The sequence below is a fragment of the Herpailurus yagouaroundi genome, unplaced genomic scaffold (assembly GCF_014898765.1).
Source record: "Herpailurus yagouaroundi ecotype Mexico unplaced genomic scaffold, PumYag 163, whole genome shotgun sequence".
Classification (NCBI taxonomy): domain Eukaryota; kingdom Metazoa; phylum Chordata; class Mammalia; order Carnivora; family Felidae; genus Herpailurus; species Herpailurus yagouaroundi.
The window spans coordinates 53,352,902-53,376,915 of record NW_024412404.1 but is presented as its reverse complement, the minus strand read 5'-3'; the positions used below and the strand labels follow the sequence as shown (position 1 = coordinate 53,376,915).

Genomic DNA, 24,014 nt, shown 5'->3' with positions numbered 1-24,014 from the left:
AAACATGCAGCGTGTGTTATGGAGAATGTCTGCCTGCTCTCTCTGATAGAAGCGCCGTTGTGGGTAACAATGAGGGGACTGTTGTGTTTGTCTTTTAAGACTCTGGAGTCACAGACCTACTTTTATAAATAATTCATAAATCCCAACAAGCTATAAGTAATAAGTTCCATTTGGCTAGAGACTAAGAGATGAGCAAAATTGAAAAGGTGCCGTGACTGTTGATGTAGTGGGAGCCCTGTTGTCGGGGCCCCTCGGTGCAGTGTGTCTTCTTCCTTGACAAATTGGGGGTTCACGGTGACGCTCTGGGAGGAAAAGAGGTTTTCTTTCCTTTTTTTTTTTTTTTTTTTGCCTGAGCTTGAGTCCACTCGCCAGCCGACGCTGAATTGCATTTCTCCTTTTGAGACACGAGGCGCTTGCATTTGGGAAGTCTTTCTGGATCATGAGGGCTGAGGCCACCGGAGAGTGGGAGGGAAAAGGCTTGTAGCAGAACTGGCTTTTCTTCGAACGATTGTGAGCATTGTCGGTTGTCATGGTTGGTATAAAAAACGGCTTATTAGGCTACCTCTGTCAAGTTTGGCTCCTTTTATAATCAGTCATTCCATTTGATTGATGGGATTTGCCTGTCAGTAGCAATGATATGCAGAGCAAAAGTTATAATCATCTGCAAATCACTGGCTATCGGGACTTAATAGCATCTTCCAGAGACGGAAGCTGCTAGCTGCCCGTTGCCCTGCGTGATGGTGGGCGGCAGCTCCTGTGTAAGATATTACCAGGATTTCGAAGGCAGAGAATTGAACTTGCTTTTGTGAATAATTTACATGGCTCCGGCCTTACAGGACCGTTACATGTGGAGAGGGACATTTCTCTGAAATGGTAGCAAAGAACCCACCAGCTGGTGCCCCTTCCTTACCTTTGCTTCCGGCCATTCTGCCAATGAAATTAATGCTCAGTAAAATGTGACAGTTAAAAGGTGTTGGATGGGGCATCTGGGTGGCTCAGTCGGTTAAGTGTCAGAGTCTGGATTTCAGCTCAGGTTATAATCTCACAGTCTGTGAGTTCGAGCCCTGCATCACCCTCTGTGCTGGCAGGGTGGAGCCTGCTTGGGATTCTCTCCCTCTCCCTCTCTCTCTGCTTCTCCCCCCATTCATGCGCTCTCTCTCTCTCTCTCTCTCTCTCTCTCAAAATAAATAAACTTGAAAAAATGTGTTGGTGACAGTCACATCAAACCAAGACAGAGGGTTCTGTGTCTTAGAGATAGTCAAAAACGTGACTGCACAATGTCTCCTGTGGTTGAAACTCTGTTCCAGAATTGTACCATTAATTTGAAACACGGGGGGCCAAGCATGGTGCTTGAAATAGACAACCAGAAAGCTACGTGGCTTCAGATGAACAGAAACCACCGCGTCGTCGCTGAGGCCCCATCTACACACACGGTGGGAACTCTGGGTGTCTTTGGCCTCCTGACCATGCCGTGGGCGTCCAGGCGGTGCCTGAGGAGTCACGGGCAGCTGCGGGAGACGCTGCTTTGCCATTGTGTTCTTCCGGCGGTGAGTGCGTGAGGCCTGGCTGCTCCGAGGAGGGCCTGCCTGTTTGGGCCGCTGTGCACCGTGGCGGGCTGAAGAGGGAAGTGGCCTCACAAGTTGACAACATCAGACATTCTCAGAGGAAACCGAAGTTATTTCCCCTGGATTGCATTATCTTTTATTTCACTACAGATCAATCTTGTTATAGTAGGTGATGGCTCAGCAGCTACCGCTGGGCCTTTCTTTGCGGTGTCCGTGCTGTGTGCACGTGGGGACGTGTTTCTCCCCCGCCCCTGTGCCATTTTATAGCTCGTTACATTTCTCTCTTCCGTAAAAGCCCCTTGCTGTGGCGGTTAGACCACAGGGCATGGGGAACTGTCAAGGACCAGTGGGCCCGCAGCTGGGCCTTCTGTCTAGATGAGTTCCAGGGCCACGGGGCTACATTTTCAAGGAGGCTTAATTGACCCATGTTCTCTGTGGACAGCAGAGCCCGTGTGCCCCTGGATGGCTCTCAGAAATTCCAGAGTGCCATAGAACTGCCTTCCCAACATCAGATGCAATTGAAAATGCTGTATGTGCACACGTGTCTAGAATCTTGAGTTTTAGAGCACTTTCATATCAATCGTTTAATAATGAAGCCAGGACCACACACACACACACACACACACGCACACACGCCTCATTTGAAGTTACTGAAGCACCTTTTGAATACTCCTCTAAAAGCTCAACCTTGAATCTGAAATTGAACAGAAACTGAGTGAGTGGCTTGGAAATCAGAGCAATGCCACTCAGCAGGGCATTTGAAAGCGTAAGTGGGCACAGTATAAAGACTTCACCATCGAGTTAATTCTCTGCTCTGTGCTGTGAACTGAAGTCCCTGATAGACTCTGAGCCCGAGGAGGCAGAGCGTTTCCTCCTGCTCGGTTCTCACCTGGAGCTGCGATCTTGCTATTTACGAGCTTTTTCTTTCGGCTCAAGTAATTTTTGATACCTCTCAAACATAGTGCACTTGTTTTTCCAGCGAACGGTATATGTGTGCCAGGCACTTTCTAGACCTTGAGGATAAGGGGACGGACACGACAGCGAAGGCTCTCTGCTCATGGAACTTACAGTCTAGCTTGGGGGGCACTGGCGCTCAGCATGCCAATAAACGAGCAACATAAATTCTGAGAGATGCGTGTGGTGAAGACAGATGGTGTGCTGGTGGCCAGGAGGGCTGGACGGGGCGGTTAGACAGTGCCCAGAAGGACCAGCTATTGGAGGATGTGGAGGAACCCCGATGGGCCAAGAACACCCCAGTGTTCCAGAAGGAAACCGGTGTGGCTGGAGCTCACAAGTGAGGAAGAGCGTCGTGTGAAATGAACAGCGAGAAGAGGGCAGGAATGTAGTCTGGAGATCAGAGGAAGGAAGTCAGCAGTGGGTTTTAAGCAAAACAGTGGTGGGGTCCTGTTTCCATTAAAAATTGCCATACTGGTTGTTATGCAAATGCATAAGGACAGTGTGTGAGAAGTTAAAACCGGGACCAGGGCTGAGCACTGAGCAGGCTCAGGTGGGGCTGAGGTGGTGGTGGTGGTGGGGGGGGTCTGCCCACAGGCCCTAAGCATTCCCCTTAGTGGGTCTCTGCGACCCTATTCCCGGCGAGCTTGCCTCCACTGAGTGTCCCATTTTTTGCTCGCTTTACCTGTGGGGAGTAACATGCCCATAACTGACACCTCCTCTCCTTCAGGCTGTGCAGGTTTTGCTCATCAAGGGCATCGTGAACATGCTCCTATACATATCTTTAGATTTTTAAAAAGCCACCTTTCTCCAGTGTACGTATACATGTGTATCATAGGTATCACATAGTTATGTGTTAAATGCTTAGGAGACCTCGATTTGGCTCCCAACAGGATTGCCTTTGTGGGGGCGATTGAGCCACTTGCTTTGCCCTATAACCTCAATATTTCCACCTGTAAAATGAAGGAGTTGGGAAGAATCCTTGACCCCACGTGGCTTCCTGAGGATGCTTTATCTTGAGGGGTTTTACGTGGATTTGAGTTAATAGAGTGCAGAAATATCCCATACTGCAGGTTAACGACCGTTATCTAAAGAACTTGGGTGAATGCAGAGGCTTCCCTAGTGGCTGAGAATTAAGGTTCAGAGAACTGTGGCTTCAGAAGTGGAGCCTACTCACACGGCCAGTTTGGAGCATCAGCTCTGGAATTCACGATGGATGGCATTGCTTTTACTAATTTGAAGAGAACAATAAATCATAGTTTGGTTTCTGGCAGCCCAGCCAAGCCTGGTAATTGTTGGGGTGGGCTTGTGGTGACGGATACCTCTGCCATTTATAATGTGCTTGACTTGAGCTCTTATGCGTATTTCAAACTCTTGGGCAAACTGCTGAGGCTGGATCTTAGGTTTTCCCAGCCACCTCAGAAAACCCATCTATTCTGAAGCTCTGACCCTTGAGCCGTGAATTATGGCTCCCCTAGTAATGTTACACGTCATGAAATATTGTTTTCTTTGTGAGTGTGGGATTTGGGTGAATAAATTAAATTTATTGTTAACCGTTTCCAGGTAAAAGTTCCAAGTTGTCAGTTAACTAGCAAATGAGAAAAATGCGTTAACATTTTTATGGTGGAAAGTGGCTGTTTCACATTTCCCGTATGCTAATGTTTACTGTGTATGTATATTATTTCCCATTCTTTCCAGAACCAGTGGAATATTCTGAGTTGTACGTTCTGGAAATGCATCCGCCTCTCCAGCACCAACTGAACAATGTTACCATTTAATTTTACATGGATTCACTTTGTGTGTATGTGTGCGGCGTATGAGGGCAAGGATAACCATATTTAAATAATCACATTATCTGGGATGCTTTATCATATTCGGTGTGGGCTATGGAAGGTGGCCTGTTTCCTGCCAGGTGACCTTGGGATAGGTGGGTCTTTGTAACAGATGCATCTTGCGTCCATTGCAATCCCAGGGCATGAGTTTGGGGTGAAGTTTTAGAGGCTTTCCTCCCAGTAACTTGTGTTTCAAAACCGCCGCATCAGTAAAAGGAAACTTTTAGATCCTTCTGTTGAGATGGTTGCTAATAAGTTTAAATTATTATTTTATTGAGATAACAACGATGGTAATAGTAATAATAATTATGCCACATTTGTGTACCTCCTGTATTCCAAGCATTGGAACAGGAACTTTGCATACATGTTCTCATAGCCTATGCCCTCCAATTTTATGAAGTATAAAAATCCCACTTTATGGAGGAGAAGACTGAGGCACAGAGTGGAATCAACCCAGTGACAGTTCTAGAACTAGTGAGCGGTAGAGCCAATTATTTTTTTTAATTGAGAGGCTTTATTCTATAGAACAGTTTTAGACGTTCAGAAACTTTGTGAAGATAGCACAGAGAAGTCACATATACCCCACATTCTATTTCCCCTGTTTTTAATGTCTTACACTAGTATGGCACATTTGTTGCAATTGATGACCCAATACCGATCCATTATTATTCACTGAAGTCCATAGCTTATTCAGATTCCCTTGTTATTTTTGTGTCTTACCTAATGTCCTTTTTCTGTTCTGGGATCCTGTCCAGGAGACCACATTACATCTGGTTGTCATGTCTCCTTAGGCTCATCTTGGCTGTGACAGTTTCCAAGACTTCCCTTGTTGTTGATGACCTTGACAGCTTGGAGGAGTACTGGTGTTTTAAGGAATATATCGTAGGATGCCCCTCTCTTGGGCTTTATGTGATTTTCTCCCCTCACAATTAGACTGAGGTTATGGATTTGGGGAAGATCACAGAAGGAAAGTGCCATTGGCATCACATCATATAAAAGGCATCTACCATCAACATGATCTATGACTAATGATGTTGATCTTTATCACTTGGCTGAAGTAGTGTTTGTTGAGCTTCTCCGCTGTAAGGTTACTTTCCCTACTCCCTTCCATAGTGTGCTCTAGAAGGAAATCTATCCATAGCCTACTGTTAAGGAGTGGGGAATTAGGCTCCATGTCATCGAGGGGAGAGAAACTACATAAATTATACTTTTGCATAGGAGATTCGTCTCTTATCCTTCATTTATTAATTTATTCCATCATTTATTTAGATTGATATTAAGTCATGCATATTTATTTTCTACCTTGGGTTATAATGCAGTACAGCTTTATTTAATTTCTTGCTTTGGCCACTGGGAGCCTTTCCGGTAGGCTTCTTGTGCCCCTTTGACATATCCCTGTCAATTTTTGGTTGAGCACTTCTGCAATATTTTCTGATACTGTAAGATGCATCAGGCTCACCTTGTTTATTTCTCACCCTTGTCCCAGATTCAGCCATTTCTTTAAGAAGATGGAGGGTGATATTAGAAACCAAGATCTGGGAGCTAGGTGTGCTCATTGCTACTGGAGTGCCATTTCTTTTAGGCCCTCTCAGGTCACAGAACAAAGAAATACAAGTGTGCATTTTAACCCACAGATGTACGCATATCTGTTTCTAGTTGTAACAAGGTGTATCTGTGTTAAGCCTCAGTTCTTACTGAAGTCTCTGACTCTAATCCATTACCACATGGATCATCCTAGCCTCCTTCCTTTGCTCATCGTACATTCCCACTCCCAAGGTGAAACTCCTGAGTCAGGATTTTGAACCTAGGTAGTTTGATTTCTGGTCCTGCAGTATGCTGTTCTGATTGTTGGCAGTAATATGCTGTCCATGGGCTTTTGAATACCCCAGGGGGGACACAGTCACAAATCCTTGACCCTTCCCAAGGCCCAACATGATGACACAGGTGCAGAGAGGTGAGGTTATTGAGTACATGTCTTACTTTGGGCTGCCATAATAAATATCATAAACTGTGGGGGATCAAGCAATAAACATTTATTTCTCATGGTTCTGAAGGCTGGAAATCCTAGATCAAGGTGCTGGTGGATTCTGTGTCTGCTGAGAGCCCATTTCCTGGTTCATAGATAGCCATCATCTTGCTTTGTCCTCACATGGCAGAAGCAGGGAAGGAGCTTTCCGGGGTCCTTTAATAAGGGTACTAATCCCGTTCATAAGGACTCTATTCTCATGGTCTAACCATCTCCCAAAGGTCCTACTTCCTAATACCATCACATTGGGGTTAAGATTTCAATGTATGAATTTGAGAAGGAGACACAAGCAATCAGTCCATCATGGTGCCTCTGTGCTTACACATCAGACCCAAGCTTTCTGTCATGACTTCATGGCTAGTTCTAGCTCTGCAAGCTTCTAAGTTGGTTTGTGTTTTCTAGAGTGGAGGCTGATTGAAGAGTGCCTTGTTTCTGAGCTAAGACATTTGTACTTTCTCCCATAGCCTGAGCAGGCCAAGGATGAAACAACTGATCTGTTTATAATATTCTAGCTGTTGAGTACTTAAAGTCCCCTGTACCTTCCTTGATTGATTGCTGCTTTTGGGGTACAAGATAGACCAGTCCTTAAAATTGCTGAGTTTGTTCTGGGGACAGATTTGAGGCTGTGTTTTCCATTTGGGCATGAGGTTCATGAGACGTTAAGCCTGTTTATCTCTTTGGGCTGCATCCACCTGCCAATTTCCCCTAGCTTTCTCTCTCTGATGCCCCTTCCCAGATGCCTGGGCTAGTGCACTGTCCCCTCCAGGCACAGGAAATGTTCTAACTTGGAGCCTTGCCCGTGACAGCCACTTTCATCAACTGGCCAATGGGGGCACCTATGAAGACAGCTGGTGACCATTTGCTAATGCTCTCCTGCTACCTCTGGTGCACCTGGTCCTCTCTAGCCCAGCAGTCAAGGAGTGGGGGGCTTGTGAACCCCAAAAAGTCAGGAAGCTTCATTCATTTGTTTTTGGAACCTGGCTTGTCGCAAGCCATGGAACATACAAACAGTTGTAGTTGACTTATTTACATATATTTCTTCATAGCTGAAGCACTCTTTTGGGATGTAGTTTGTGAGCTGATAGAGATGTGTTCTTTATACTTGACAGTGGATTTGGTGACATGTTCCTAGGCTGATGGCTGGATCTGGGCACTAACTGACAAGCATCTTTCTTCTAGGGAACACTAAGCCAGACCTCCTTGATCATTTCTTGGCACCCCTCCCCCATCTGGTCCCATTCATCTCCATAAGCCTCTACCAGATTGACCTCTACTCTTCAAAATGCCCATCGCACCTCTGTGCCTCTGGATCTGTTGATTGCTCTATTTAGAGTATTTTCTCCTCTTTTCAGCAAGCCTTGTCCTGCTCTGCTCCTTACACTCAGAAAACTACCCAGGTTCTGCCATCATGGTGGCTGGCCCAGGAGTAGGTGCTGTGGGTGTTCATCCTGATGCTGATGCCTCCAGTGTATGTGTGAGCAGTGGGCTCTCCTTTTCACATGGTCCTCTAATGTCTCGTTAACACAATATTCGCAACGATTGTGACATTTTACCTAGAAATCATTGAGAAGGTGCTACCCACTTCCCCTCCTAGATGTGTCCCTGCTTCTGCTTACTCTTCAAAATTCAGCCTAAATCCTCACTGCTAGGTTATCGTAACTCACTCCCACCCTTTTGGGTGGGGAATTCTGCCTTCCACTCTGGACCGTCCCACTGTTCCCTCTGTCAGCACTCTCTCATGTTGTCGTAATGACCTATTTAGCATCTGTCTTCCCACACCAGATTGAGCTCCTAGAGAGAAAGGAGCATTCCTTTTATTTTCAATCCCTACCACATAGTAAGTGCTCAGTAGGTGTTTGACACAAGAAAGTGGAACAAAATAACAAGGCTCAAAGGAATTCGCATTTTGTGTATGTCTGGGTATGTGTGTGTGGGGGGGGGGGCGTGCGTGTGTGTGCACGTGCACGTGTCTGTGTTGCTTTTATGTGTGACTGTCCAGGTTCTTTAATAAAGTTGAGATACTGTCCCTACCTTCCAAGAGCTGGTGATTTCACTGGAGACCCAAGGCCAGTCAGTCTGTGGACCTGTGGGTGCTGTCCTCTCCCAGTGTAGGAGGCAGTCAAAGAGGATGAGGGTCCCTGGGAAAGGGGAAACAACTGAAATAGTGGAGCTGGAGATTGTTTTGAAGGAAGCAGAAGATCTGAGCAGGCAGAACGAGGGCAGGTGCATGGGTGGGTGGGGTCTGGGAGGACGATGTGGATGGAGGTGGAGACAAATGCAAGCATGGTGTTGTGTATATGGATGTTGAGGGGGCAGTGAACCTGACAGGCTCTGGGTTGGGCCAATTATGGAGCCTTCACTATCTGTTGATTGCCAAGAACCTCTTTATTTTCTGATGCTCCCTGGCACTCCCGTATGATTGAGAAAATTTTGTCTATCAAATGAATAGTATTGGTTATTGACTTTTCCCATTTTTTATTATTCATTTCATTACTTCTTTTGTTACTCAAAGGTGACCCATCAGCCAATGACCATTCCTGATCAGCACAGTGAATGTTGTATCCCTGAACTGATAAAATTCCAGTCCATAAAAAATCAGCTTGATATTTTAGGTGACTTGCGCAATGGTTTTAAAATCTAGGCGGCAAAGTTAAACTTGTTCTAGGAAACCCAAGAAAACCATTGTAATTTCTTGAGCAGAGAAATAGCATGTATGGGCATGTGATAAAACTGTCTGTGCTGGGTGTTGGGCATCAGAGGATAAAGATGGCCTCTCCTTACTTGGCTTGTGCAGGTGCGTACATGAACTCACTTCTTCCCCAGAATAATGCTCCAAGGTTCACATGCTCATTTATCTCCATTGTTACCCCCATTTTTTAGCCACTAAAATAGATTCAGAAAGCTTAAGTAATTTTACTTTGTAAAAGGTCTCGTAGTTAGAGAAGGACTGAATCTGAGTTCAGACACAGGCAGTTGGACTCGTGCTGAATTCTCAATGACCCCATCGTACATCCTGGGGGGACCAGGAGACTGCGTTGGGCTTTCCAAAGGATCAGGATAGACAGCGCCATTATCACACAAGACGTCCCGGCCAAACCCCAGAGAAATGAAAGCATATGTCCAGCAAGAAGACTCATGAACCCAAGTCTTCATAGCTGCTTTATGCATATAGCCAAAGATTGAAGATAGCCCAGGTGCCCATCAGTAGGAGAAAGGACAGTTACTATACCTGCAGAATGGAATACCACTCGAAAACAGAAATGAGCAACGTGTTGATACATGCAACATTGATGCATCTTGGAAATGTTGGGCTGAGTGAAAGAAGCCTTTCACAAAAGAGGGCACTGTGTATGATTCCATTTATATGAAACCCTTAAAACTAAACTGTGATGGACAAAATTCCGAACATTGGTTGCCTCTGGGGAAAGGAGAGTGAAGGCTGACTCGGAAAGAGGCAGGAGGGAACTCCCCGGGCTGATGGTAATACTCTGTCTTGATGGGGGTTTGGCCTATACAGATGTGTGCATTTGTCAAAACTCAAGAGAATGTACACGTAACATTTGTGCATTTCACTGTATGTAAATTTTTCTTTAAAAGGAGAAGACTGGAAAACACATATTAAGTTCCAGCTAATGATGTACACACTGAAGTATTCAGAGACAAGTGCACCAGTGTTTGCGATTTATTCTGAAATGCATCTAAAAAAACCCCGAAAAGATGTGTTGACGGATGGAGAGAGGGAAAGACAGAGGGACAAATCTGTGAAAAAGCAAGTAGAGGACAAGGTTAATTGTTAATGTAAGTGGCAGCTACATGGGTTTTCATTGTAAATCCTTTCAACTTTGTTGTATGCTTGAAATCTTCATAATAAAATGTTGAAAGAAAAAAAAAAAAGAGAGATCCCAGTTGAGATCCTTCCTATAAACAGAGAACACATGGCCTCATTAGCCATAAATGCAGAGGCCAGTCAGGCGTTGGACCGCCCCAGAGGAGGAGGCAGGGCCTGGGGTCTGGCTTCAGGGTTCCAGGGCTCCAGGTGGGAGATGGGAGAGGACAGCCTCCGGACACTCTACTAGTTTCCTGAAGCTGTTGTAGCAAATGGCCACAAACTTGGTGGCTTAAAACAATAGAGATTTATTGTCTCATGGTTTTGGAGGCTAGGAGTCTGAAATCAAGGTATCAGTAGGACCATTTTCTCTCCAAAGGCTTTAGGGGAAGATGCTTCCTTGCCTCTTCCAGCTTCTGGAGGCCCCAGCAATCCTTGGCTTTTTCCCTTGCAGCTATGTTGTTCTAATCCCTCTCTTCATGGTCACATGGCTTCTTCCCTGTGTGTCTTTTCTGTGTACTTTCTCATGAGGATACCAGCCTTTGGATTTAGGGCCCAGCCTAATCCGACATGAACCCACTTTAACTTTATGACGTCTACAAAGACCCTCTTTCCAAAGGAGTTCACATGATGAAGTTCAGGGTAGACGTGCATTTTGGTGGGATACTATTCAGTCACGGCAGATGACCAAGCAACGTGGGAGGCCAAAGGAAGAGAGAGCCTTATGGGGCAGAGACGAGAGTAAGGGGCTGGCAGGGGAGAGGAAATCCCAAGGAGAGTGGAGAAGGAAATCAGATTACATTTGGCAAGATAAAGAAACACGTCTGAGAGAGAGGAAAGCAACGCAGGTAAGGTTTTCCAGGAAAGACCCAGGCCTCACCAGGGGCCTCTCTATCCATTTATCTCCTGAATATCGTAAAGAATTAAAATGTAAATCTCAGAAATTAAATCCACGGGCACAGTGTAAACAGAGGAGGCTTCTGCAGAACAGACAAAGCTGTTCTTTTTCCTTGTTAAACAGCCATGGTGGGAGAGCACGACTGTACGCACAGGTTTTATTTGAGATGGATTAAGGTTCGTGATGAGCGAATCTCGGAAGGATTGGAGATGCTGTTCTCATAAGCCTGCAAAAGTTCAGCTCCTTATCTGAGGCTTATCCAAACCTGACAAAACCTTTTAGGCCAGTATGGAAGTTAGGGTCCTCCAGTGGCTGAAAGTTAATATCCTGCATCAGGAAACCACCTGCATTGTGAGGGGGCAGGGGGTTGGGAGAAGAGAGACTTATAAATTAGCGGACTCTTGGAATAGAGGCTGGCTGTGGTTTAGGGCTGCCTGAGCTTGGGCCACCCACTCTCTCTGGTGGGCGGATTACAAGTTCAACCCTTGAGCCCTTTGGCTCCTTCTCCAAGGAGGTGATGCATACTAGTTCCTGAGGTCCTTTAGGACGTCCAGCTCTAGTGATGTGGCCCCAGAGCCCCGGTGGTTGCTGGTCTCTCTTCTCACTATGTCTCCCCCTCACCTTGCTCAGTCACCTCCTCAGGCCTCCATCTGGATTCTTGGGCCCATCATCTGAGCTCACTCATGGCTCGGCACCCCGGAACAGTCCTCCTGTGGCTGCTACTCTTTGTAAGCATTCAGAGATGCCTTCCCTGGCAACCTTCGCTAAAGATGTAGCCCCCAGACATGCCCCCTCATTTTCTCATCTGATTTCTTTATAGCACTTCCGTAAAACAGGTAGTTCAGAGCATGCCCCTGAAATTCATGCCTACCTGGAACCACAGAATGTGACCACGTTTGGAAACAGAGTTAGTGAAGGACCTTGAGATGAAATCATCCTGGATTTAGGGTGCGTCTTAAATTCAATGACTGGTGGTCCTTACAAGAAGAGAGGACACAGAGAGAAAGCCACGTAAAGCCAGAGGCAGCCAGTGGAACATTCCAGGCACAAGCCTGAAGCCACCTGAACCTGGAAGAGGCAAGGAAGGATTCCTCTCTAGAACCCTCAGAGGGAATGTGGTCCTACTGATACCTTAATTTTGTAGCCTTCTGGCCTTCATAATAGTGAGAAAATACATTTTTGTTGTTCTAAGCCTCTAAGTTTATGATATTTTGTTGTAGAAGCCCTAGGAAACTAATACAGTACTCAATATTATCTGAAATTACTTTGTCCGTGTTTTTTTTTTTTTTTCTTATTCCTTGCCCGTCTCTCCAACTAGAACATAAACTACATGAGAGCAAGGGCATTTCTGTCCTTATCATCCCTCCATCCCTATGTCGAGCATAGTGCCAGACACATCATAAGTGCTCAGTGTATGTTAAATTAATGACCCCTGTGAGATCCAAATTGTCTCCATCTCTGGTTGATGAAATAGTTCCCCAAAGAAGTTTATTAACTTGCCCCAGATCACACATTTGGAAGAGTCAGGATTCAAACTCGGGCTTTCTGGTGCTCTAGGTCAAGTTTATTTTACCACATCACAGAAGTTTTGTTGTTATTTTAAAAAGGTTATCCTTAGTATCTTTACAGTCTGTTTTTGAAATAAAAAGTGTTATACCTTACCAAACCAGAGCTGAGGTTTTTACACGGGTTTTTGGGTATTAGCCTGCCCTGCAGGGGAAGGAAAGCCACGCAAGCACAGAGACGTGCAGCAAAGTGAACACCAGAGTCTCCCGGGCCTGACCTCCCATGAGGGAACCAATGCCGTCCACACCTCGAACGGATGGAATTGCATTGACGGGGGAAGGCTCACGCTCAGATGAACTCTAGTTGCTGCTTCTTTCCTCTCTCTGCTCCCCCGCCAACCCCCCCCCCCCGATTTGGTGTCCCCCCCACCCCACCCCAGTCACTTTAGCACATCTGGATCACCTGTTAGATATTTTCTTGGACCTGAAGCTTGGCTTGTGGGTTTGCTTCCTGAGGAGTCCCTTGCTGCCTACCCTTTACTCTCTCCTCGTCTCCTTGGTTCTCAGCCTCGACAAGTTCTGATCAGTCTATCCTTTTTAGCTCCTGTGGACCTGCTTTGTACCTACTTCTTAATTAGTTTGCTCTGGTGCATCCGGCAGCTTCACTCTCTGATGCACACACATCTCCACACACACACTATACCCTTACACACACACACACACACACACACACACAGTTTTAACTTGGCTTTTCTTTTTTTGTGTGTGTACGTAATGTACATACTGTAAGTTTTTTATTAAAAGAAATATGCTTTGGTTAGGAAGCTAGCATAACTGCTCTAGCTTCCTGTGTTCCATACTTGTATGTGGTTCAGATTTGGTACCTATGAACAGACATACAAGACATTTATTACACTTTTTACCAAAGGGAGTTAATGTTGTCCTTGCACCAACTTTTTCTTTCCCTTTTCTTTTCTTTCTTTCTTTCTTTCTTTCTTTCTTTCTTTCTTTCTTTTCTTTTCTTTTCTTTTCTTTTCTTTTCTTTTTGCAAATAGATAAAGCTTGGTTTGGGGCGCCTGGGTGGCGCAGTCGGTTAAGCGTCCAACTTCAGCCAGGTCACGATCTCGCGGTCCGTGAGTTCAAGCCCCGCGTCGGGCTCTGGGCTGCTGGCTCAGAGCCTGGAGCCTGTTTCCGATTCTGTGTCTCCCTCTCTCTCTGCCCCTCCCCCGTTCATGCTCTGTCTCTCTCTGTCCCAAAAATAAAATAAAAACATCGAAAAAAAAATTAAAATAAATAAATAAATAAATAAATAAATAAAGCTTGGTTCTTAAGGGAAAAAAAAAGATGGTATAGAGTATAGGCTTTCTAATACCCTCTCCTGGTGCTTATCTTCGTTAGAGGAGGATGAATCTGGCTTTCAGAAAAAGCTAAAAGGTCATTCGCAGTCCCTTTGGCTAAATAAAACGAGCAAATCATCAGGCGTGGTGCTGCCAGTCTGGGCTGGAAGTAGGATGTGGCATTAGGGTCAGCAGAATGGTTTTCCTGCTGCCCTCCTCAGAGGACCAGCTTCTTGTGGGCGGGAGCCATCTTTTATCTTTTATCTCCAGCACCTGGAACACAGTAGGTATTTAATAGATGTTTGAATGAATTTGTGGATGGATGGATGACTTCCAGCCTTGCAGCGAAGGCAGTTCTAAAAAAGGGCCTGCTGTATAGAATTTAGAGAAACGATTACATATGTGGCCACTCTGAAGGTATATATCAGCATTCTGTTCTGTTAAAGGAGGCCCCGGGCTGTCCAGTCACAGCGTATGCGTTTGAGTGGATCCACAGTATATTCGATCCTTTTTTTACCTTATATTTTCCAGAGTCACTAAAGTGTGGTGGTTCTGAAATCTGCAAAAAGTGTAGATACAAAGTAGAAAATTCATGTCATAGTGGACGGGGATTCAGAGGGCATGGGGACTTTTTTGGGCACCGTGCCTAATTATTATGCGATGTTGGGAAGGTCAGTTTTGATGCTTGAAGTTTCTCACCCTTAAAGTGAGGGGGTTTGGCATCATCTTGAAGACCCATCCTGTACAGTCTATCATTCTGTGTAATGCTGGTTTCCAACCACTTCTGCTTTGGCACACAAAACTGTTTTCCGCAAAACAGTCTTTCCCCCAACGTATATCTTTCCTTCGTAGTTAGAGTTTAAGCCTGTCCTCAGTCACTGCCTCCCCCATGACATAGCTCAGGATGGCATGTGTGTTTAGACCCACTCTGGACAAAGTATCAGTCACCCTGATTCTGCCAACGTTTTTGGAACAGCTCAGGACTGTGATTTCTGTCACTTCTTATTTGCAGTGGCGATATGTGGGTTTCTGAAAAGTCAATTTGAATTTTGGAGGAGATTTTCAAGCCTTACTTGGCAAGTTTCTAAGTGTGCTGTTCCTTGCCCTTCTTTCTGTTGGTAGGGATCCCCAGTTGCGATTGGCTTGGATTTGGTGCACCTCTTCTTCAGAAACTGTAATGTCTGTCTGTTTGTCTCCACCCCACCCCCCATTCCTTAAACGTAAGTGTGGTTGGCATAATAAGGGCCCCCCAAAGGTGTATGCATACTAATCCCTGCAACTTGTAAATATGTTATGTTGCATGGGAAGAAGGATTTTGCAGATGTGAGTGAGTTAAGGATCTTGATTTGGGAAGATTATCCTGAATCATCTGGGTGGGCTGCATGCGGTCACAGAGGTCCTTATAATGGGGACGCAGAAGGGTCAAAGAGAGAGAAGTAGATGCAATGACAGAAGAAGATAGGAGAGAGACAGAGAGAGAGAGAGAGAGCTTTGAAGATGCTATGCCTCTGGCCTTGAAGATCCAGCCAAGACCACAAACCAAGGAATGCAGGTGGCCTCTAGAAGCTGAGAAAGGATTCTCTCCTAGAAAATCTAGAAGGAACACAGCCTTGCTGACACTTGGATTTGAGGACTCCTGAGCTCTAAAACTATAAGATAATAAACTTGTGTTGTGTTACACTAGTAAGGTGGTAATTTGTTATAGTAACAATAAGAAACGAATAGAGAGAGGGAGGCCTTTCCTGTTAGATTAAAAATACTAAAGGAAGGCGGGTTACTTGGGCAAGATGATTACGTAGTCATTCATCCATTTAATGTTATGGAGCATCTGTTATGTGCCAGGCACTGTGTGAGGCACAACGTGGGTGTGCTATGTTAAGAAAAAGGAAGTCAAACACTGACCTGACCCTCAAGGAGTTTCCATTTCTATGAGGAAGATAAGAAAAGTATAAGAAAAGGGGCACCTGGGTAGCTTAGTTAGTTAAGCTTCTGACTCTTCTTTTTTTTTTTTTTTTCAACGTTTATTTATTTTTGGGACAGAGAGAGACAGAGCATGAATGGGGGAGGGGCAGAGAGAGAGGGAGACACAGAATCGGAAACAGGCTCCAGGCTCTGAGCCATCAGCCCAGAGCCCGACGCGGGGCTCGAACTCACGGACCGCGAGATCGTGACCTGGCTGAAGTCGGACGCTTAACCGACTGCGCCACCCAGGCGCCCCAAGCTTCTGACTCTTGATGTCAGCTCAGGTCATGATCCTGTGATTTGTGGGTTTGAGCCCTGCTTCAGGGTCTGTGCTGACAGTGCAGAACCTGCTTGGGATTCTCTCTCTCCCTCTGTCTCTGCCCCCCTCCCACTTGTGCTTTCTCTCTCTCTCTCTCTCTCTCTCTCAAGAATAAACGAATAAATTTTAAAAAAGAATAATACCACAAGGCTGTAAATGGTCTGTAGATAAATGGTGGGCAGGCCAACCAAGCAGCTGGTTAGGGCTCTTATCTATCAGAGGAGGTGGGCTGCTAAACATCACCAAATATGGCTTAGAAAAGACTGTACAGACTCTTCCGGGAAAGAGTATGGGGTATGTGTGGGGAAAATTGTTTGATAAGTAGTTGGGAATAAGGATTGGAACCCAGAGGAACCTTCTTTTTTGGTAAGACCTGGGTTTTCCCGAATAGGGTTTGCAAGTTGGGGTCTGAGCTGAATTGCTGGGAACCAGGCAGAGGAGTCTGAGTGCCTCACTGATGCTCCCCTGACATGGCAGTCAGGCTGCTCTCTGCAAGAATGCCAAACAGGGCTGTCAATTTGGAGAGCACGACATTAGCAGTGTGCCTAGCAGGCCACATATCTCAGACTGACTATAAGGTATAACAAAAAAAGATGGAACAGAATCAGTAGGGAAATTTAAAGTAAAAAAGAGTTCCTCCAGAATGCACTGAAGAAGGCTCCATGGGGGAGGTGTTTTCTAAACTTGGCCATGAAGGAAAAGAAAATATTATTTCATTGCAGGAGTTTACGAACTGTGGCCTGCTGGCTGGCCACCTACTTTTATAAATAAAGTTATATTAGAATACAACCACGCCCATTTATTTAAATATCGTTTATGGCTGCTTCTGCACTACGGTGACCACGTTAAATGGTTTCCACAAAGCCTGTGTGAACTGCAAACTGGGAACATTCATTATGTGGCCCTTTACAGAAAGAGTCTGCCGACCCCTGCTTTTCTGCGTCTCCGTTGCGGGTATTTGGGCAGAAGCCATAGTGAATCAGAAGTTTCAGAAGCGGTTCTCAGGCTGTTTGGGGAATTAAGATGAAGACATTGACAGAGAGAGGATATCAGACTACCATTGGCTCAGGGGTGCTCCTAAATGCTGAAGTATCTTCCTTTTAATTTTTTAAAAATGTTTTAATGTTTATTTATTTTTGAGAGAGAGAGAAACAGAGCACCAGTAGGGGAAGGGCAGAGAGAGAGGGAGACACAGAATCCAAAGCAGGCCACAGGCTCCGAGCTGTCAGCGCAAAACCCAACGTACGACTTGAACTCAAGGACTACGAAATCATGACCTGAGCCCAAGTCAGAAGCTTAACCAACTGAGCCACCGAGGTGCCCCTGAAGTATCTTCTTAATTTGGTCACGCAGCAAACAATTACTGATGTCCTGCTATGTGTGAATCCGTAGGCTAAGGGTTGATCATCAAAAAAAAAAAAGTTTTTCTGTGGTTTTGTTTCTATTCTAACTATTGAGCATTGGTAATCCATGGATATAAGGTAATTCTGTATCAACCAGAATACTTAATTATTCAGAACTCTAGTCCTTGATCCAGCTAAATATTGTGTCCTTAGGTAGATATCTACAACAGCTCTACCAGAAATTTTAATTAACCTTTCAAACTCCCTTTCGATTTCTTCAAGATAAATTAGAAAACATAGTGTCTACTGGGTTCATCCACAGAGAGGGGTAGTTTAAAGCTGACCTGGAAAGGTGAGCTGGGTCAGGAATGATTCATTGGAAATGGCTTTGTTTTCTTGACTTTCTGGTGGGAAAGAATTTGTGGTTATTTTTAGGTATTCTACTCTCATTTATCATTCAACTTCAGCAACATCGATTTGCCTAACAGACCCAACTTGTAAATAGTAAAACAAATTCATGGGAATATTTAGCAACCACTTTCTGCATATACAGCAGGTCGAGAGAGAGCAAATTGTTAGTAACTCACTAGCCATTCTAAGGCTCTTCACTGGAAGCTTTATAATGAGCTTGCTTTTTATAGATTGTTGACTCTGGATTGGCTTTGGGACAGGACTGGCACAGATAAATGGAGTGGGGGGAGGGGAAGGACCATGTGAAAGCAGATCTGAATGCAGGAATATCCCAACTGCAGTTGGCTTAGAGACTGTCTGTACCCCTTTGCCTGTCTTCTCAGGTAGCAGAGCACAAAATTTTCCCAACAAAAGCTGGTTTGTGTCTCTTGGGAGACCAGTCCTTCTCTGCTAGCTGTATCAGAAAATACAAGGGGTGCCTAGGTGACTCAGTCGGTTGAGCATTCAACTTCGGCTCACGTCTGATCTCACTCTTCAGGAGTGAGTTCAAGCCCCACATCGGGCTCTGTGCTGATAGCTTACAGCCTGGAGCCTCCTTCAGATTCTGGGTCTCCCTCTCTCTCTGACCCTCTCCTGTTCACACTCTGTGTCTCTCTCTCTCTCTCTCTGTGTCTCTCTCTCTCAAAAATGAGTAAGCATTAAAAAAGTTTTTTTAAAAAGAAAATATAAAACAGATATGATTGATGGTGAGGGATTAGTGACATTTCTGTGAACTTGGGGCTTGGTGAAACCCTTTATCTTTTATTCTCAGATGTAGTTTTTTTTTTTTTTTTTCACTTCATCTCCCCAAAGTAGGTTTGGTTTTATTTTTCTTTGGATGGTAAAGAATATGTTAATAGATTTTAAGAATCAACTCAAAAAACCCCAAAGTCTTAAAACATCCTTTTTGATTCCTTCCCCTCCCCAAACTTTAATAGCCCCTGGAGTGGGTGTGGAGGTGGTAGGAATCTTTTGTACTTTTTCTAAACCCACTGTTTGCACAAGTGGCTGTTATGACTGCAGCAACATAATTGCTCTTAAAATGCCTGGATAGTAAAAAAAAATCTATTTTTATTTTGTAATCTTGACACTCCTTGGCTCCCATTTCCTAGGCCACTTTAGTAACTTCTGAAAATTAGCCTGACTAATAGGGTTTCCTCGCTCGATGAGGGAATAGCTCTTTGTCATGGGGTGGGAATGGAGGGTACGTAGCTATGTGTGTGGAAGAGAGCTGGGGAGAAATAGAGGGGGTGGAGGGGTCCAAAGAGTATATAGATTTGATTCCAAGATGGCAGCTGTGTCTGCCTTCACCTGACTGCTTCAAAGCATGCGTGGATAGAAAATGCACTTGGGGTGCCTGGGTGACCCAGTCGGTTAAGTGTCCAGCTCTTGGCTTTGGCTCAGGTCATGATGTCATGGTTTCATGGGGTTCGTACCCCGCGTCGGACGCTGCACTGACAGCGTGGAGCCTGCCTGGGATTCCCTCTCTGCCCTACTCCACTCATGCTGTCTCTGTCTCTCTCAAAATAAATAAATAAATAAACATTTAAAAAAAAAAAAAGAAAAGAAGATGCACTTTTCAGCATTCCCCTGGGAATGCCTCTGTTTCCCAGGCTTGGCTGACAATGAGAAGCATCTTTTATTCCCTATTTATCTTTGGTGCCCATAATTCTTTGCTGGGCTGGCCAGTTTGGAACTTCAGCGCCGTGGAGGGCCCAGCCACACTCTCATGGTTTTCTGTATTTTTCTGAATCGTGCTCCGAAGGGGATGTGCTCAGGCTGAGGCCGGAGGGAGGGACAGAGCCTCTCAGCTTTGAGAGAGAGGACTCCTGCTGGGCGAGCAGGCACGAGGCAGCCTTTTCTGACGCTCAACATTCTGCAGTTTGACTCTTTGTGAATTCAGCCTGCAAAGAAAGCCAGCGCTGTGTTTGCCTTGGACGATTCCTTCACCTTTCACAGACCATGATGTTGATGTCATCTGGACTGTCAGGGGTAGAACCATCTCACTTGAGTTTGCAAAGGCAAAGGCTAGGAACAGTGCCAGAGGCCAGAGCAGGTCATGGGATGGAAGCTCCTGGACAGGCCTGCCCCTCACATTTGGGGGCCCGGGGCAGAGCTACAAGCACAGGCCGACCCCAGCCACTTTCATAGGCAAGAGGCCTCAAGATACCGAACCTACAAACCCAAACTCCTGGTCTGTGGTAGGAACGAGGATTTGTGGTTTTTGTTGTTGTTGTTGTTGTTTTGTTTTGTTTTGTTTTGTTTTGTTTTGATATAGATATTCCTGGTCCAAGAGGACAAGGAGTGAGCTGCCCATTCAAAGCAAGGGCATTTGACATCAGGGCCGGCAAAAAGCCCCAAACCACTAAGAAATGAAATTACTCCTTCGGTCACCCTGAGGACCCAAAGAAGGAATTCATTCGGACTCTGCAGTGTTAGGCAGGCAGCTCCCAACCTTCTGTGGACTACAAACTAACTTTGACTTGTTCACACTGCCCCGATCACTGAAATACCGGGACAGAAATACCTTTATTTTTCTTTTAAGTGCTTTAGCTCACGTTAAAATGTTTTCAGGTATTTGGAGACTCAAAGAGACAGTCCAGTAAAACCTCCTAATTCTCCCCTGGCCACTTGTAAGTCACCGCTTCTAATAGGGTGAAAAGGTGCAGTGAAAATTAAGTCAAGCTGTAGGATGCTGTATGGTTTAGAACGTCAGGTTTTCACAACGTGGCTGCTGAAAAGTTTATTGCCTTGTGCCAAAAAAAAGTCATTCTGATTTCATTTTTGAAAGTTGAATTGAAAACTCAGAATATACTTTCTTTATAATTATGCTTCTTATTTGGCAACATATGGTGCAAATTTATACGGCCTATCAATGTGAAAGAACAGAGCTGAGGCTCCAGGCTTTTATGGTGATTACATCTACCTGTGTGGGGGTTTTATGTGCTTACAATTTGAATCATTTATAGATGCACACTCAACAGAGTTCTAGCATAACTAGTACTGTGGGGTTTTTTGCTGACTAAATGATAGGCAAAGCAATTTTCAACAAATGTCTCCCAGTAGGCTGTCATCATAGAAGCCTTGTAATATTGCTTTTTAACCTTAGTGCTGGCAGCTATCCAGAAACGATTGCATTGGTACCAAACTGCCTTGCACCAGGCAGTTGCCCTTCTCTCCACGGGAACCTGGTGAACTCTCAAGTAGGTGCCGGCTTCCTCCCTCCCACTCCCTTGTTTTTATTTCAAGGAGATCTTTTTTACCTGTTCTTGTTCAGCTGTAGGTAGCCGGGCACACGGGAAGTTTAAAAATATAGCAAAACAATTTTCTGGATTGTGTTATTATGCCTTTAATGCATTCAATTAACATTCAGAGCTTTGTCACCAAATAAATGACACACATCAGTGGCACAAAGGGGAAGGAAGGGAAAGGCTTTGTGGCTTCCCCCCCGCTCCCCCCCCAGGCAAAGTCAGATGTAGCTTCCTTCCTTGTCTCTCTCTTCCCCCTCCTCCTTTCCTTCTCTCTTTCAGAACCTCCTGTAAATGGCTTTTGGGGGATTGGTAGATCATAATTCTGTTTGGGGAGGGATTTGTGGTGTACTTGCCCTGTGGAGGAGGTCCGGCAGAGGGTGGGATCTGGGCAGCATCGCTGATGTCTCTTCAGGAACCAGAGCTCCTGCGCCGCATCTTTATGGGAGCTCTGGAGAGGTCTGTGGGTCTGGCTTCCTTCCATCTCCCGTCTGCAGAGTGCCGGCCTGGGGCGCACCTGACTTCCTCAGAGCCCACTGCGCTTCTTGAACTTCAGCAGGAGAACACACGGCTCACCTCGCCTGTCTAGGTCGAGGAGGGAGCAGTCTGGTGACTGGATTTAGTTCTAGAAGTTTGATTGCAAACACCACTCAAGTTTTGAGTTCACCTGCTCTGTGTCGTAATGGACACTGAGCATTTCATAGAAACGCAGCTCAGTTATTCTGTTGAATGGGTGATTCTCTTGCTTTTCTGGGGGGTGGGGTATGCTGTTGCATTCGTGTGCCACACCAGCTCTGTGTGTGCCTGACTCACGAGTGCTCCTTTCAGCTGCTTCCCAGTTGCTGTGCTGCACTGCCCTTCCTGAGCTCTGGTCCCCCTCTCTGCCTTGCCTGGGGCTCCCATCAGGCTTGAAATGCCTCCCTGGGGGGCATTCGTCTTCTCCTAGAGAGCTATGCCCATCTTTACTTTCATCAGGAAGGGAGACCTTAAAAAAACCTCTGGCCTAATGCATTTGCCTTGACCTTCTACAATGATGAGTGCTATAAATGGAAAAATGGATAACTATTATATATCTGTGGTTCATAGAAAATCCTGTCTTTCGCTTAGAAAAAAGCATTGTACTAGATAAAATTGGAAATATAAACGGTAATAGAAAATCAAACTTGAAGGGTTGAATAAAATTGCGGAAGTAATGGTTTTCAAACTACTTTCCTTGTTTCTGTTGCCGGAGAGATGTTTCATTCAATAAGAATGAATGAGTGAATGAATGAACTTGTTGGCGTAATAATTCTCCTTTGATTGACGCTTAAAGAGAATTAAACTTAAGAAAGTTAATGTATCTGGGGCTCCTGGGTGGCTCAGTCGGTTAAGCATCTGACTTTGGCTCAGGTCACGATCTCAGTTTGTGGCTTCCAGCCCTGTGTCAGGCTTTGTGCTGACAGTTCAGAGCCTGGAGCTTGCTTCAGATTCTGGGTCTGCCTCTCTCTCTGCCCCTCTCCTGCTCACACTCTGTCTCTCTCTCTTTCTCTCTCAAAAATAAACATTAATTTTTTTTTTAAAAGGAAAGTTAATGTATCTAATTGCAAATGTAAATGTTGCCCCAAAGGGTAAAATGTGCTTGGAGTGTAGCTGGAGTTTGGGTTGGAGGGGAGAGAGTGGAATATGGAGAGGGAGACAAGTATAAATGAGTGCTCCAACCAGCATGCTGGGAGCGAGGGGTGCTATTCCTTTGGTGAACAAGATGTGTTCATCGAGGAAACTCCTTGAGGGAAGTGTTTCTCGAACTACGATTTGAAGGAAAAGAACCATTGCGTGAGAAGACCCACCCTTTCAAACAGTTGCCCTTTGCGGGGGACAGACATTTATTCTGCCTTTAAATCAAGGAAGAGGCAGAACCAGTCCTCTGGCTGAAGGTGGATTCATTACCTGGCCCAGGGAGCATGCTCAGATGCATAAGAATGCCCAGCTGCCAGCCCCTCCCCCTTTTAAAAATTGTGCTAACATAAAGTTTGCCATTTTAATCACTATTGAGTAGACAGGTCTGTGGCATTAAGTATATTTACATTGTTGCGTAACCATCGCCACTATCTATCTCCAGCACTTTTTCATCATCCCAGCCTGAAACTCTGCCCCCATCAAATGCCAAGTCCTCATTCCTCTCCTCCCCCAACCTTGGTGACACCATTCTACTTTCTGTCTCCGAGAATTTGACTATTCCAGGTAGCACATGTAAGTGCAATCATGCAGTATTTTCCTTTTGCGTCTGACAACTTTCACGCTCTCTCTCCTGTTTGAAGACTGGGTTCCCATCTCCAGGAGCCTATGTAGCAGGGGCAATAGTATTCATTCTTCTGAACCTCAGCTCCCGTGGGGACCTCTGCATATGGTTGGACCCCTACTCTTGAAGTCCTCGGTTTAAATGGTGGTGCCTCAAGGAGACCCCCCACCCCACCCATCCTATCTTAAGAGGTCCCTTCTTCTTGGTCCCTGTGTTCTGCTTCTTGCCCTGTTTCTCCTATTTCAGGGTGTGAGTATATACAGGTTTATGGTTTCTTTGTCATTGGCTAATTGGTCTTCCAGATTTTAAGATCTGAGAAAGGTGGAGCATCTACCTTCTAAATGTGTACCTGGAGTGTAACCCAGTGCTTATCACATGGGAAGTGCTCAGTAAACACAGGGTGGAGGGAGGGATGGGAGAATGCGTTTCTGTCTCTAGTCTTGACCAAGAACCATCATGAGAGTGTACATG

General features: G+C 45.3%; 1 protein-coding gene across 2 annotated transcripts in view; it reads left to right on the top strand.

The window, feature by feature from the left end:
* The window catches only part of GFRA1 (GDNF family receptor alpha 1), a 214,722-nt gene that overhangs the window by 63,353 nt on the left and 127,355 nt on the right, over positions 1-24,014 (top strand). The window lies entirely within an intron of this gene.